The 10,028-nt window shown below is 41.1% G+C and overlaps 1 protein-coding gene across 2 annotated transcripts in view; it reads left to right on the top strand.

Annotated features, from left to right (window-relative positions):
• Window positions 1–1,439: 1,439 nt before the first annotated feature.
• The window catches only part of GLIPR1 (GLI pathogenesis related 1), a 54,699-nt gene continuing 46,110 nt past the window's right edge, over window positions 1,440–10,028 (top strand). The window contains exon 1 of one of the 2 annotated variants that reach the window (XM_043446549.1): window positions 1,440–1,551. The gene's annotated coding sequence lies outside the window, so the exon portion shown is untranslated. Of the gene's footprint in view, window positions 1,552–5,090; window positions 5,210–10,028 lie in introns of those variants that run through there. The other variant, XM_043446550.1, reaches the window with a different exon arrangement.

Below are 10,028 nucleotides of genomic sequence, written 5' to 3'. Positions count from 1 at the left end.
GAATTTGCTGTGTGTCTCAGGAAACTCAAACAGGGCTCTGTGTCAACCTAGAGGGGTGGGGTGGGGAGGGAGATGGGAGGGAGGTTCAATGGGAGGGGACATATGTATACCTATGGCTGATTCATGTTGAGATTTGACAGAAAACAAGTTCTGTAAAGCAATTATCCTTCAATAAAAAAATAAATAAATTATAAAGATACTATACAGTCTTAATGTCCATATGATAATGATGGAAATGCAAGTTAGTATAAATTCTGAGGGTAATTGGACATTCTCTATGTGGAATCTTTAAAACACTCCTATCTTTTTACTCAGTAATTCTATTTCTATGAATCAATCCTACTATACATGGCTTATATATAAAGATATCCACAGCAACATTATTTATAATAAAGAAAAATAGAAAAGAATCTGAATGGCCAACAATAATTTGTGATGTACTGTTACGAGGCACTCATAATGATTTGAGGAATTATTGTACAGCCCTCAAAATCTTTATGAAAAGTCATAATGACAAAAATGTACTTATGAAATAGCGGTAAGTAGAGAAAAAAGCAACATACTAAATTGCATGAAATTATGCCCACATTTAACACGTTTCTGCATATGTTGTTGTCCAGTTACTAAGTCCTGTTGACTCTTTATGACCCCATGGACTACAGCCTGCCAGGCCTCCCTGTCCTTCTCTATCTCCTGGAGCTTGCTCAAACTCATGTCCATTGAGTCAGTGATGCCATCCAACCGTCTCATCTTCTGTTGTACCCTTTCCTTCTGACCCTCAGTTTTTCCCAGAATCAAAATTCTGCCCACATTTAACAAATTTCTGGATGTGTATTTTATATATATATTAAAAAACATGTATGTGTATGTGACTGTATATATATATAAACACAAAACACTGAAAGAAGTACACCAACAGGGTAACAGCTAGACGGGCTTTTCTGAGGAGGACTGATAGGTGTTGGTTTTCCTTTTCAAAAAGCCAAGATTCCTAGGAATTCTCTGTGGTCCGGTAGTTAGAACTCAGGGCTTCCACTGCCCAGGGCCTGGGTTCAACTCCTGTTTGGGAAGCTAAGATCCCACAAGCCACTAGGCAGGGCCAAAAACAGAGTCCGAATTCTTTAGTGGATACAGAATAAGCCACTCTGACAAGGTTAAGCAGAGAAAGTATTTATTACAGCAAATAATGTAGCTGACAGAATGGACTAGGGTGCTGTCAAAACAGTCCTAGAGCAATGCCCAGATCTGGCTGATTCTGTGTAAGAAATGCTAGCAACGGGATTTTTCTACAACTGCTGGCTGTCAGGAAGTCTAGAAAGCTACTCTTAAACTGCAACCCCCAGAAGCTGTACACGTCTGAGCCACATGGCCAGCAAAAATGGAAACAATGCGGAAGCAGTTCCCACGTGTTACTCATCTCCAAGTGATCAGAGGGGTGACGTAACTGACTTAAACCATAAAAGGGTAATTCTGACTGCTGGGAGGAGAATGTAATGCAAGGGCAGGGGAGGATACAAGGAGACTGCTGAGGAATTCATCACCATATTCCAGGTAAGAGGTAAAGATTGATTGCTGAGAAGTGGTTGAACTCTGGGTGTATTTCAAGGGTGACTCCTAGATCTTGACCTGAGAATTTGGGAGACCCGGCTGTAACATAACTGAGATAGGAAAGATCGTAAGTAGAAATCATAATCGAGCAACGTGCTGGGGTGCCCGCAGTGCAGAAAGTAAAACTCTGATGACAGGTGTTTGCGGCAAACTAAAAACTCCAGGAGTTGGTGATAGACAGGGAGGCCTGGCGTGCTGCGATTCATGGGGTTGCAAAGAGTCGGACACGACTGAGCAACTGAACTGAACTGAACTAAACGACTTACTGCAAGTTGACTTTGCAGAGCTTTGTGGTCTTATGTAAGGCAGTTGTGGGCAAGTGACAGTGAAGTGTGAGTTACTAATCTAATTTGATATGGTTTGCTCTGCTTGAGGAAGAAAACACTAGTGCCTTGGAAGGAAGCAGTCTACATTGTTGTCAGCTGCTTCTCTTCCTAATCAATTTGATCTGAAGCTCTCCAACATTTGTACCAGAGCAGATGTCAAATGAAGTCTTTCTCTGTGAAATGTGTACCCAAGGCTCAAGCCCCTGAAGTCTGGCCACCATCTAGATAGTGGGGAGGACCTGGTATGGTCCCTTTCAAGGAGATCAAGGGCAGTCTTTGTTCTTACAGATTCCAAATCAGAAGTGTGGGAAAAAATCAGAACCATTAGTTTGGAGAATCCAGATATCTGAGGAAATTAAAATTCAGGATTCAGTCCACTTTACAAATACATACAAAATCTCAAAGACAAAATTAACAGGATTAGAATCTAATAGAAAAGTACAAACATTAATTTTCTCTCTACTATCATCCCCATTTTTTATCAAACATAATCTTAGTAAAACTAATTTGTTTTCACTAAAGTTGGCCTGATAATTTATAATGACTATATAAGATCTTTTAAAGACTGCTTTGCTGAAGCAAAGTGCTGGGTTGACTTTTCCAAGAAGCTTTATTGTCTCCATAAAGCCAACCTCGGTTTCTTAAAGCTGTCTGGTCATATCTGAGTTTATGCTTCTCTCTCTCAAATATGACAATCCAGTCAAACCCTTGGTAATGAAACCACTTGGGTCATTTCAGGGGCTCTGAAAAGTTCTGGTACTGTGGTCCTTTATGTCTCAGTGCAGAAAAGAAATCAGAGAGAGGCAAAGTGATAGATAAGAAGTGATTTATTAGAGTAGAATGCGTGTGAGGTTTACAAGTGTGCAGGTGAAAAATGCCACACCCCGAGAACTTACTGGGCTATAGTTTTATAATCAAAGGAAAAGTGGGGAGGGGAGGAGGCCTTCTTTGTCTTTCTTGAGCAGAAGTCATGCTTTGATCAACAGTCCCTCGTCCTAATTGAGCAGGGGCGTTTTCTTTTCCGTACATGTTCAAGTTCGGTCCACAGATTATCGTTTATCATGTGGGCAGAGAGCATGTCCCAGGGATGGTTAACTTACTGAGCTCGCTGGGCAGGATGTGGGTCTCATGCCACCGTTGTGTTATTGTTTGGGGTCATGTCTTGCGCTTCCGTTTCGTGGTTTAGTTGCTAAGCAAGCCTGCTTGGTTGTGTGGTAAGGCAAACCTGCTCTCTAGAGTCATTGTTTAACTTACAGGATCTCTCCCATACAATTTCTACTTACAGGCCCCCGATGGGATTAACTAATCACCTACTTGTCCCTTTACTCTGTCCTTGTCAGTAATACAGCAAATATTTTCAACTGTGTCCTGTTATAAGAGACCAGATTCTTAATGAACTTATGCAAATAACTATAGCCATGAAAAGAATACTTAAGGGTTTCCAAATTCAAGAGGGATCAGGTAGAGAGAAAAAGTAAATATTTCATCTTTGTTTACTAGGGTATACTTTACCAAAATGCTGCAAGACATAGATGGCTTGAGAGAAGCTTCCTTGAATTTAGAAAAGCATAATATAAAAGAACTGGCAAAGTTTAAAACAAAATGTCATAAAAATTATAATCATTGTCACCAGTTTGCTCAGTCTGATGTAATTAATACTTGTTCTGCTTGAATCCAGTTTTTTCATTACTTCTGCAAGTTTTACCCAATTCAATTTTATGATCTTAACCTTAACAGAAACCAGTACTTGTCAAAATCCTTTCCATGAATTTCTCTGAAGATGAAATATTTTTGCAGAAACACTTTTACAAAAGCTTCTGTGTAAGACAGTAACTTTCTGTAAATGACAAAAGACTTTGAGGGCATTGTAATGGAATTTTGAGGATATGTTGTTTTTTCTGTGGCACGTCATGTTTTATGATAATATCTGACAATTCACCCTAGATGGTTGTTCACTTTCTCTCTGCATCCCCTGCTCGATCAGTCTCTGCTTTACCTTCACCCTACTCACAGGACTGACCTTTCCTCTTGCTGGTAGATCCTTATCAGTGCTTGCCTACATACTTACTTGCCCCAGGCCCAGATTGTGATAGCTCTAGAGACTAGGAATACCTTATCAAAAGGACAAAAAGAGGTGCTCCTCTGCTAGTTTCCCTGGTAACCAAAGAGCCAACCTAAGGCCCATTCCCTTTATAACTGGTAACTTCCCCCCATCCCCCGCCAATCCCTCCCCATCCCATAGCAAAGATGACCGCCAGGTCTTGCCTCCTGTCTCTCACACAGGGTGGAGTATTGCTCCAGGATTTTGCTTCAGACATGCAAGATCCCCCTTTAAAGGATGTCTCTGTCACTGACTCTGAAATAAGGGAGAAATCTTGTTTTCTATTTCAGGTTAATCATTAAAGTAATGTTGCTTATCAGCTTGAATTACACAAAATAGCCCACCTCTGAGAACTTTGCCTCCCAGAAAACATCATGGCCAGGCCCAGCTGTGAATGAGTGCAGGTGCAAAGAAATGAACACATTCCCTCCAGAGGCTGATAGTTAAAGTGAAGCTGCTCATTCGTGTCTGACTCTGCGACCCCATGGACTGTAGCCTATAAGGCTTGTGTGTCCATGGGATTTTCCAGGCAAGGGTACTGGAGTAGGTGGCCATTTCCTTCTCCAGAGGCTAATGGGAACTAGGAAATGCTTGACTTTACTCCCCCTCCTTTTAGCAGAAAGAGGCCTGAATTCTAACTCAGGCAACACGGTCCTGTGAGACAGGAGCTCACCATTTACTCAGTCTGCTGGCTTTACAAATAAAGTCACCATTCCTTGCACTAACAGTTCCTCTTTTGATTTTTTGCCCTGTTGTGTGACAAGCAGGACGAGCTTGGACTAGGTGACAAATGTTAGTACAGCCAGCCAGAATCCTTGCTACTCCTTGGCCAGCTGGCCTGGCTTGGGAATTTTCTGGGAAGGCCCTAGCGGATGCTGGGACCTCCTATCTTGAGGATCTTGTCTTCAAAATTCCCCAAAGCAGTACTGGCTGCCCCCACACTTGGCAGTTGGAACAGGGCAAGTGATATCTCTTTAAATTTTAGTTCCCTCATGTATTAGTTTTTTGGTCATGTCATGAGGCATGCGGGATCTTAGTTCCCCAACCAGGGAACGAGCCCATGCCCTCAGCACTGGGAGCATGGAGTCTTAACCACTGGACTGCCAGGGAAGCCCCTGGCAGGTGGAGCAAGGAATCAACACACGGGAGTGGCCAACAGGCTTCATACAGAAGGGTAGGTCACTCCGGTGTTTACAGACAGAAATTTTATTTCCTCTCCATTTGGGCCTTTTTCTTCAGACTGTCTTGCGCTTGAGTTGGGTATCCTGTTGGAGAGTGGAAAGAGTTGTTGGACTTTTACAGCTCGGTTTGTGAACTGGTTTATCTGTTTCTTTGGATGCTAGGATTTGTGTGTGCAGTTTGTGTTTTGTCTGTCTTGAATTTCTGTCTTTGAAAACAGAGAATGTTTCTATGATCTCTAAAGTCTTCTAAGGCACATTTTGGATAATTACAAATTATCCAGCTGATTACAGCTATGAACATGGGTGAGACGAAGATGCTATATTGTATAATAACAACGCGTGACCACAGTACTTGTTAGGATCTCTACAAGGGGGTTGAGTGGGATTATGTGAGGACCCTGTGGGACACGTACTGATATTCTTCCTCAGTTATTTATGTTGCTTATGGTTTCCTGTGTCATTGGTATCTGTAAAACCCAAGACCAAAGTTGAGGGTTTATTTAGGATTTTCTGCTTGACTGTGGGCCTTTAGGTCCTTTTGAGGTTTTCATTTTATTTTGTTTAGTGTGGTTTCTCCATGCATTCATGTCAGTCACTCAGTTGTGTCTGACTCTTTTGTGACCCTATGTACTGTGGCCTGCCAGGCTCCTCTGTCCATGGAGTTTTCCCGGCAAGAATACTAGAGCAGATTGCCATTTCCTCCTCCAGGGCATCTTCCAACCCAGGGATTGAACCCGCATCTCCTGCATTGTAGGGGGATTCTTTTCCACTGAGCCACCCAGTAAGCTCGTTTCTTCATATACACCCAAATTAGTTCTGTGATATTTAAAACTTTTACTGATGTCGTATGGAGGAAAAGAACAGGAAAAAAAAAACAAAAACAAAATCTGTCCTTGTCCCAGAGTGGACATTTCCAGGAAGAAAGTCTCCAGTTGGTTCCTAAAAATCAGTTAAAGCTACAAATAGAAATGGACATGCCTTTCCCATAAACATTAGTTTAAAAGGTTTTAGCCATCTAGACAGCTGGCCTTGATTTGTCCCATTTGCCGGAAACCCAATCTTTTTTGTAACTGAGTTTTACATTGTTTTTTACATGGTTGTACATGTATTATAGATGTGTAGCATAATCAAAATTAATTTGTAAAAGAGCTCTAATTACATGACTTAAAGGAAATTTAGTGCTTATATAAATACGCAAAATATAAAACTGGCTAGAATAAATTGGGGTTCATGTGATATAGAAGACAGTCATTATCAAATTAATATCTAGCATTAAACTTAGCTTGGGCTTCCCAGTTGTCTTACTGGTAAAGAATTTGCCTGTCAAGCAGGAGACATGGGTTCAACCCCTGGGTTGGGAAGATCCTCTGGAGAAGGAAATGGCAACCCACTATAGTATTCTTGCCTGGAAAATTCCGTGGACAGAGGAGACTGGTGGGCTACAGCCCATAGGGTCACAAAGAGTCAGACACTACTGAGCGACTAACACTTTAACTTTTGAAGGTTTTAAGGCTAAGAGTTATAAATAAAACATTTCAATATGAAAAAAATGTAGGATTTTTTAGCAAAGAAGGTATTAGGAGTAAAAGTGCATTTTGTTAAAGGGGAAGAAGGTGGTTCTGTCATAGAGTTGATTGTTTCTAAATGAAAAGAGGATAGATTAATAAGGACACAGAAAGTTGTGGAAGGTTTGTGGAGGAGGAACACTGAGTTTTGTGCATTGTCAGGATGGCTAAGATAGGGTTGAACTTAAGAAAGAGAATCTTAAATGTACAGTGGTACCACAACTGAATTTGGTTCTCAAAGGGGACAAACTTTTTTTTTGAAATATTGAACTGGTTTTGGTAATTGAGTTTCTTTAAGTGATCTGTATTTGCCATTGAGATCTTCTACTGTTGTTGTTGTCTAGTCACTCAGTCGTTTCAGACTCTTTGTGACCTCATGTTCTGCAGTACATCAGGTTTCCCTGTCCTTCACCGTCTCCCAGAGCTTGCTCAAACTCATCTCTATTAAGTCGGTGATGTCGTCTAGCCATCTCATCCTGTCGTCCCCTTCTCCTCCTGCCTTCAATCTCTCCCAGCATCAGGGTCTTTTCTAAGGAGTCAGTTCTTCATATCAGGTGACCAAAGTATTGGAGCTTCAGCATCAGTTCTTCCAGTGAATATTCAGGATTTATTTCCTTTTATTATCTTTTATTAGCACTGGCTAAAATTTTTAACAAACTTTTCACAAGATCAAATTTTAAATGAAGTTCACTTGACCTCTAATTAACTTTGAGATTTTCCAGAGGGTCCTTGGAACACCTCAAATTATCTGTATTCTCTCCATCTCAGGAATATTTAACTAGGACTTATTTGGTATGTTAAATTATGTGGGAAGCACTGTTAAATAAGTGGTGATAAAACTTCTTAGAGTGTATCCATGACTGTATTAATAGTGTTAATTATTATTAACTATTAATACACACATTCTGGAAATTATATGGAACTTCTGAAATCCTGGTATATCCTGGTAAATGATACCAGTCATAATTAATTTAGTAATACTTAGTAAATAATAATTTACTAATAATTTTTACTAATAATTTAGTAATTAAATTTCTATATGTCACAGCAGGAACCAAGCTTCTTTTCAGTTGCATGTAGTCCTGACTGATTCATGGCGAAAGCAAAAAGATATCCTTTTAATGGTTAGAGATGAAAGTGAAACTCAACAGTCTCCAAATCTTTGCAATCTTATGGATGGTAGCCTGCCAGCTCCTCTGTCCATGGAATTCTCTAGGCAAGAATGCTAGAGTATGTAGCCTTTCCTTTCAACAGAGTATCTTCCTGACCCAGGGATTGAACCTGCGTCTCCTGTGTCTGCTGCATTGCAGGCAGATTCTTTACCCTCTGATCCATAAGGGACTGCTATTTATGGTTTTACAGTGGCTTTTGAATGACTATAGCAATTTCATGAAGAAGCAAGGAAGAATGATGAAACCCTTTATGTCCAAGAAAGTGTGCTATTTATTCAGTTCAGTCGCTCAGTCTTGTCCGACTCCTTGCGACCCCATGAATTGCAGCATGCCAGGCCTCCCTGTTCATCACCAACTCCCAGAGTCCACCCAAACCCATGTCCATTGAGTCGGTGATGCCATCCAGCCATCTCATCCTCTGTTATCCCCTTCTCCTCCTGCCCCCAATCCCTCCCAGCATCAGGGTCTCTTCCAATGAGTCAGTCTTCGCATCAGCTGGCCAAAGTATTGGAGTTTCAGCTTCAGCACCAGTCCTTCCAATGAACACCCAGGACTGATATCCTTTAGGATGGACTGGTTGGATCTCCTTGCAGTCCAAGGAACTCTCAAGAGTCTTCTCCAACACCACAGTCCAAAAGCATCAATTCTTCGGCATTCAGCGTTCTTTATAGTCCAACTCTCATATCCATACATGACCACTGGAAAAACCATAGCCTTGACTAGAGGGAACTTTGTTAGCAAAGTAATGTCTCTGCTTTTTAATATGCTGTCTAGGTTGGTCATAACTTTCCTTCCAAGGAGTAAGCGTCTTTTAATTTCATGGCTGCAATCACCATCTGCAGTGATTTTGGAGCCCCAAAAATAAAGTCTGACACTGTTTCCCCATCTATTTCCATGAGGTGATGGGACCAGATGCCATGATCTTAGTTTTCTGAATGTTGAGCTTTAAGCCAACTTTTTCACTCTCCTTTTTCACTTTCATCAAGAGGCTTTTTAGTTCCTCTTCACTTTCTGCCATAACGGTGGTGTCATCTGCATATCTGAGGTTATTGATATTTCTCCCAGCAGTCTTGATTCCAGCTTGTGCTTCCTCTAGCCCAGCATTTCTCATGATGTATTCTGTATATAAGTTAAATAAGCAGGGTGACAATATACAGCCGTGCAGTGCTCCTTTTCCTATTTGGAACCAATCTGTTGTTCCATGTCCAGTTTTAACTGTTGCCTCCTGACCTGCATACAGGTTTCTCAAGAGGCAGATCAGGTGGTCTGGTATTCCCATCTCTTTCAGGATTTTCCACAGTTTATTGTGATCCACACAGTCAAAGGCTTTGGCGTAGTCAATAAAGCCGAAATAGGTGTTTTTCTGGAACTCTCTTGCTTTTTCGATGATGCACTGGATGTTGGCAATTTGATCTCTGGTTCCTCTGCCTTTTCTAAAACCAGCTTGAACATCTGGAAGTTCACAGTTCACATACTGTTGAAGCCTGGCTTGGAGAATTTTGAGCATTACTTTACTAGCATGTGAGATGAGTGCAATTGTGCGGTAGTTTGAGCATTCTTTGGCATTGCCTTTCTTTGGGATTGGAATGAAAACTGACCTTTTCCAGTCCTGTGGCCACTGCTGAGTTCTCCAAATTTGCTGGCATATTGAGTGCAGCACTTTCACAGCATCATCTTTTAGGATTTGAAATAGCTCAACTGGAATTCCATCACCTCCACTAGCTTTGTTCGTAGTGATGCTTCCTAAGGCCCACTTGAACTTCACATTCCAGGATGTCTGTCTCTAGGTGAGTGATCACACCATCACGATTATCTGGGTGGTGAAATCTTTTTGTACAGTTCTTCTGTGTTTTCTTGCCCCACTTCTTAATATCTTCTGCTTCTGTTTAGGTCCATACCGTTTCTGTCCTTTATTGAGCCCATTTTTGCATGAAATGTTCCCTTGGTTTTTCTATTTTTCTTGAAGAAATCTCTAGTCTTTCCCATTCTGTTGTTTTCCTCTATTTCTTTGCATTGATCACTGAGGAAGGCTTTCTTATCTCTTTGGCTATTCTTTGGAACTCTGCATTCAAATC

This window comes from Cervus canadensis, chromosome 25 (assembly GCF_019320065.1).
Source record: "Cervus canadensis isolate Bull #8, Minnesota chromosome 25, ASM1932006v1, whole genome shotgun sequence".
NCBI classification, from domain to species: Eukaryota; Metazoa; Chordata; class Mammalia; order Artiodactyla; family Cervidae; genus Cervus; species Cervus canadensis.
Note: the sequence above shows the minus strand (reverse complement) of the source record. Positions and strands in the feature narration are given on the sequence as shown.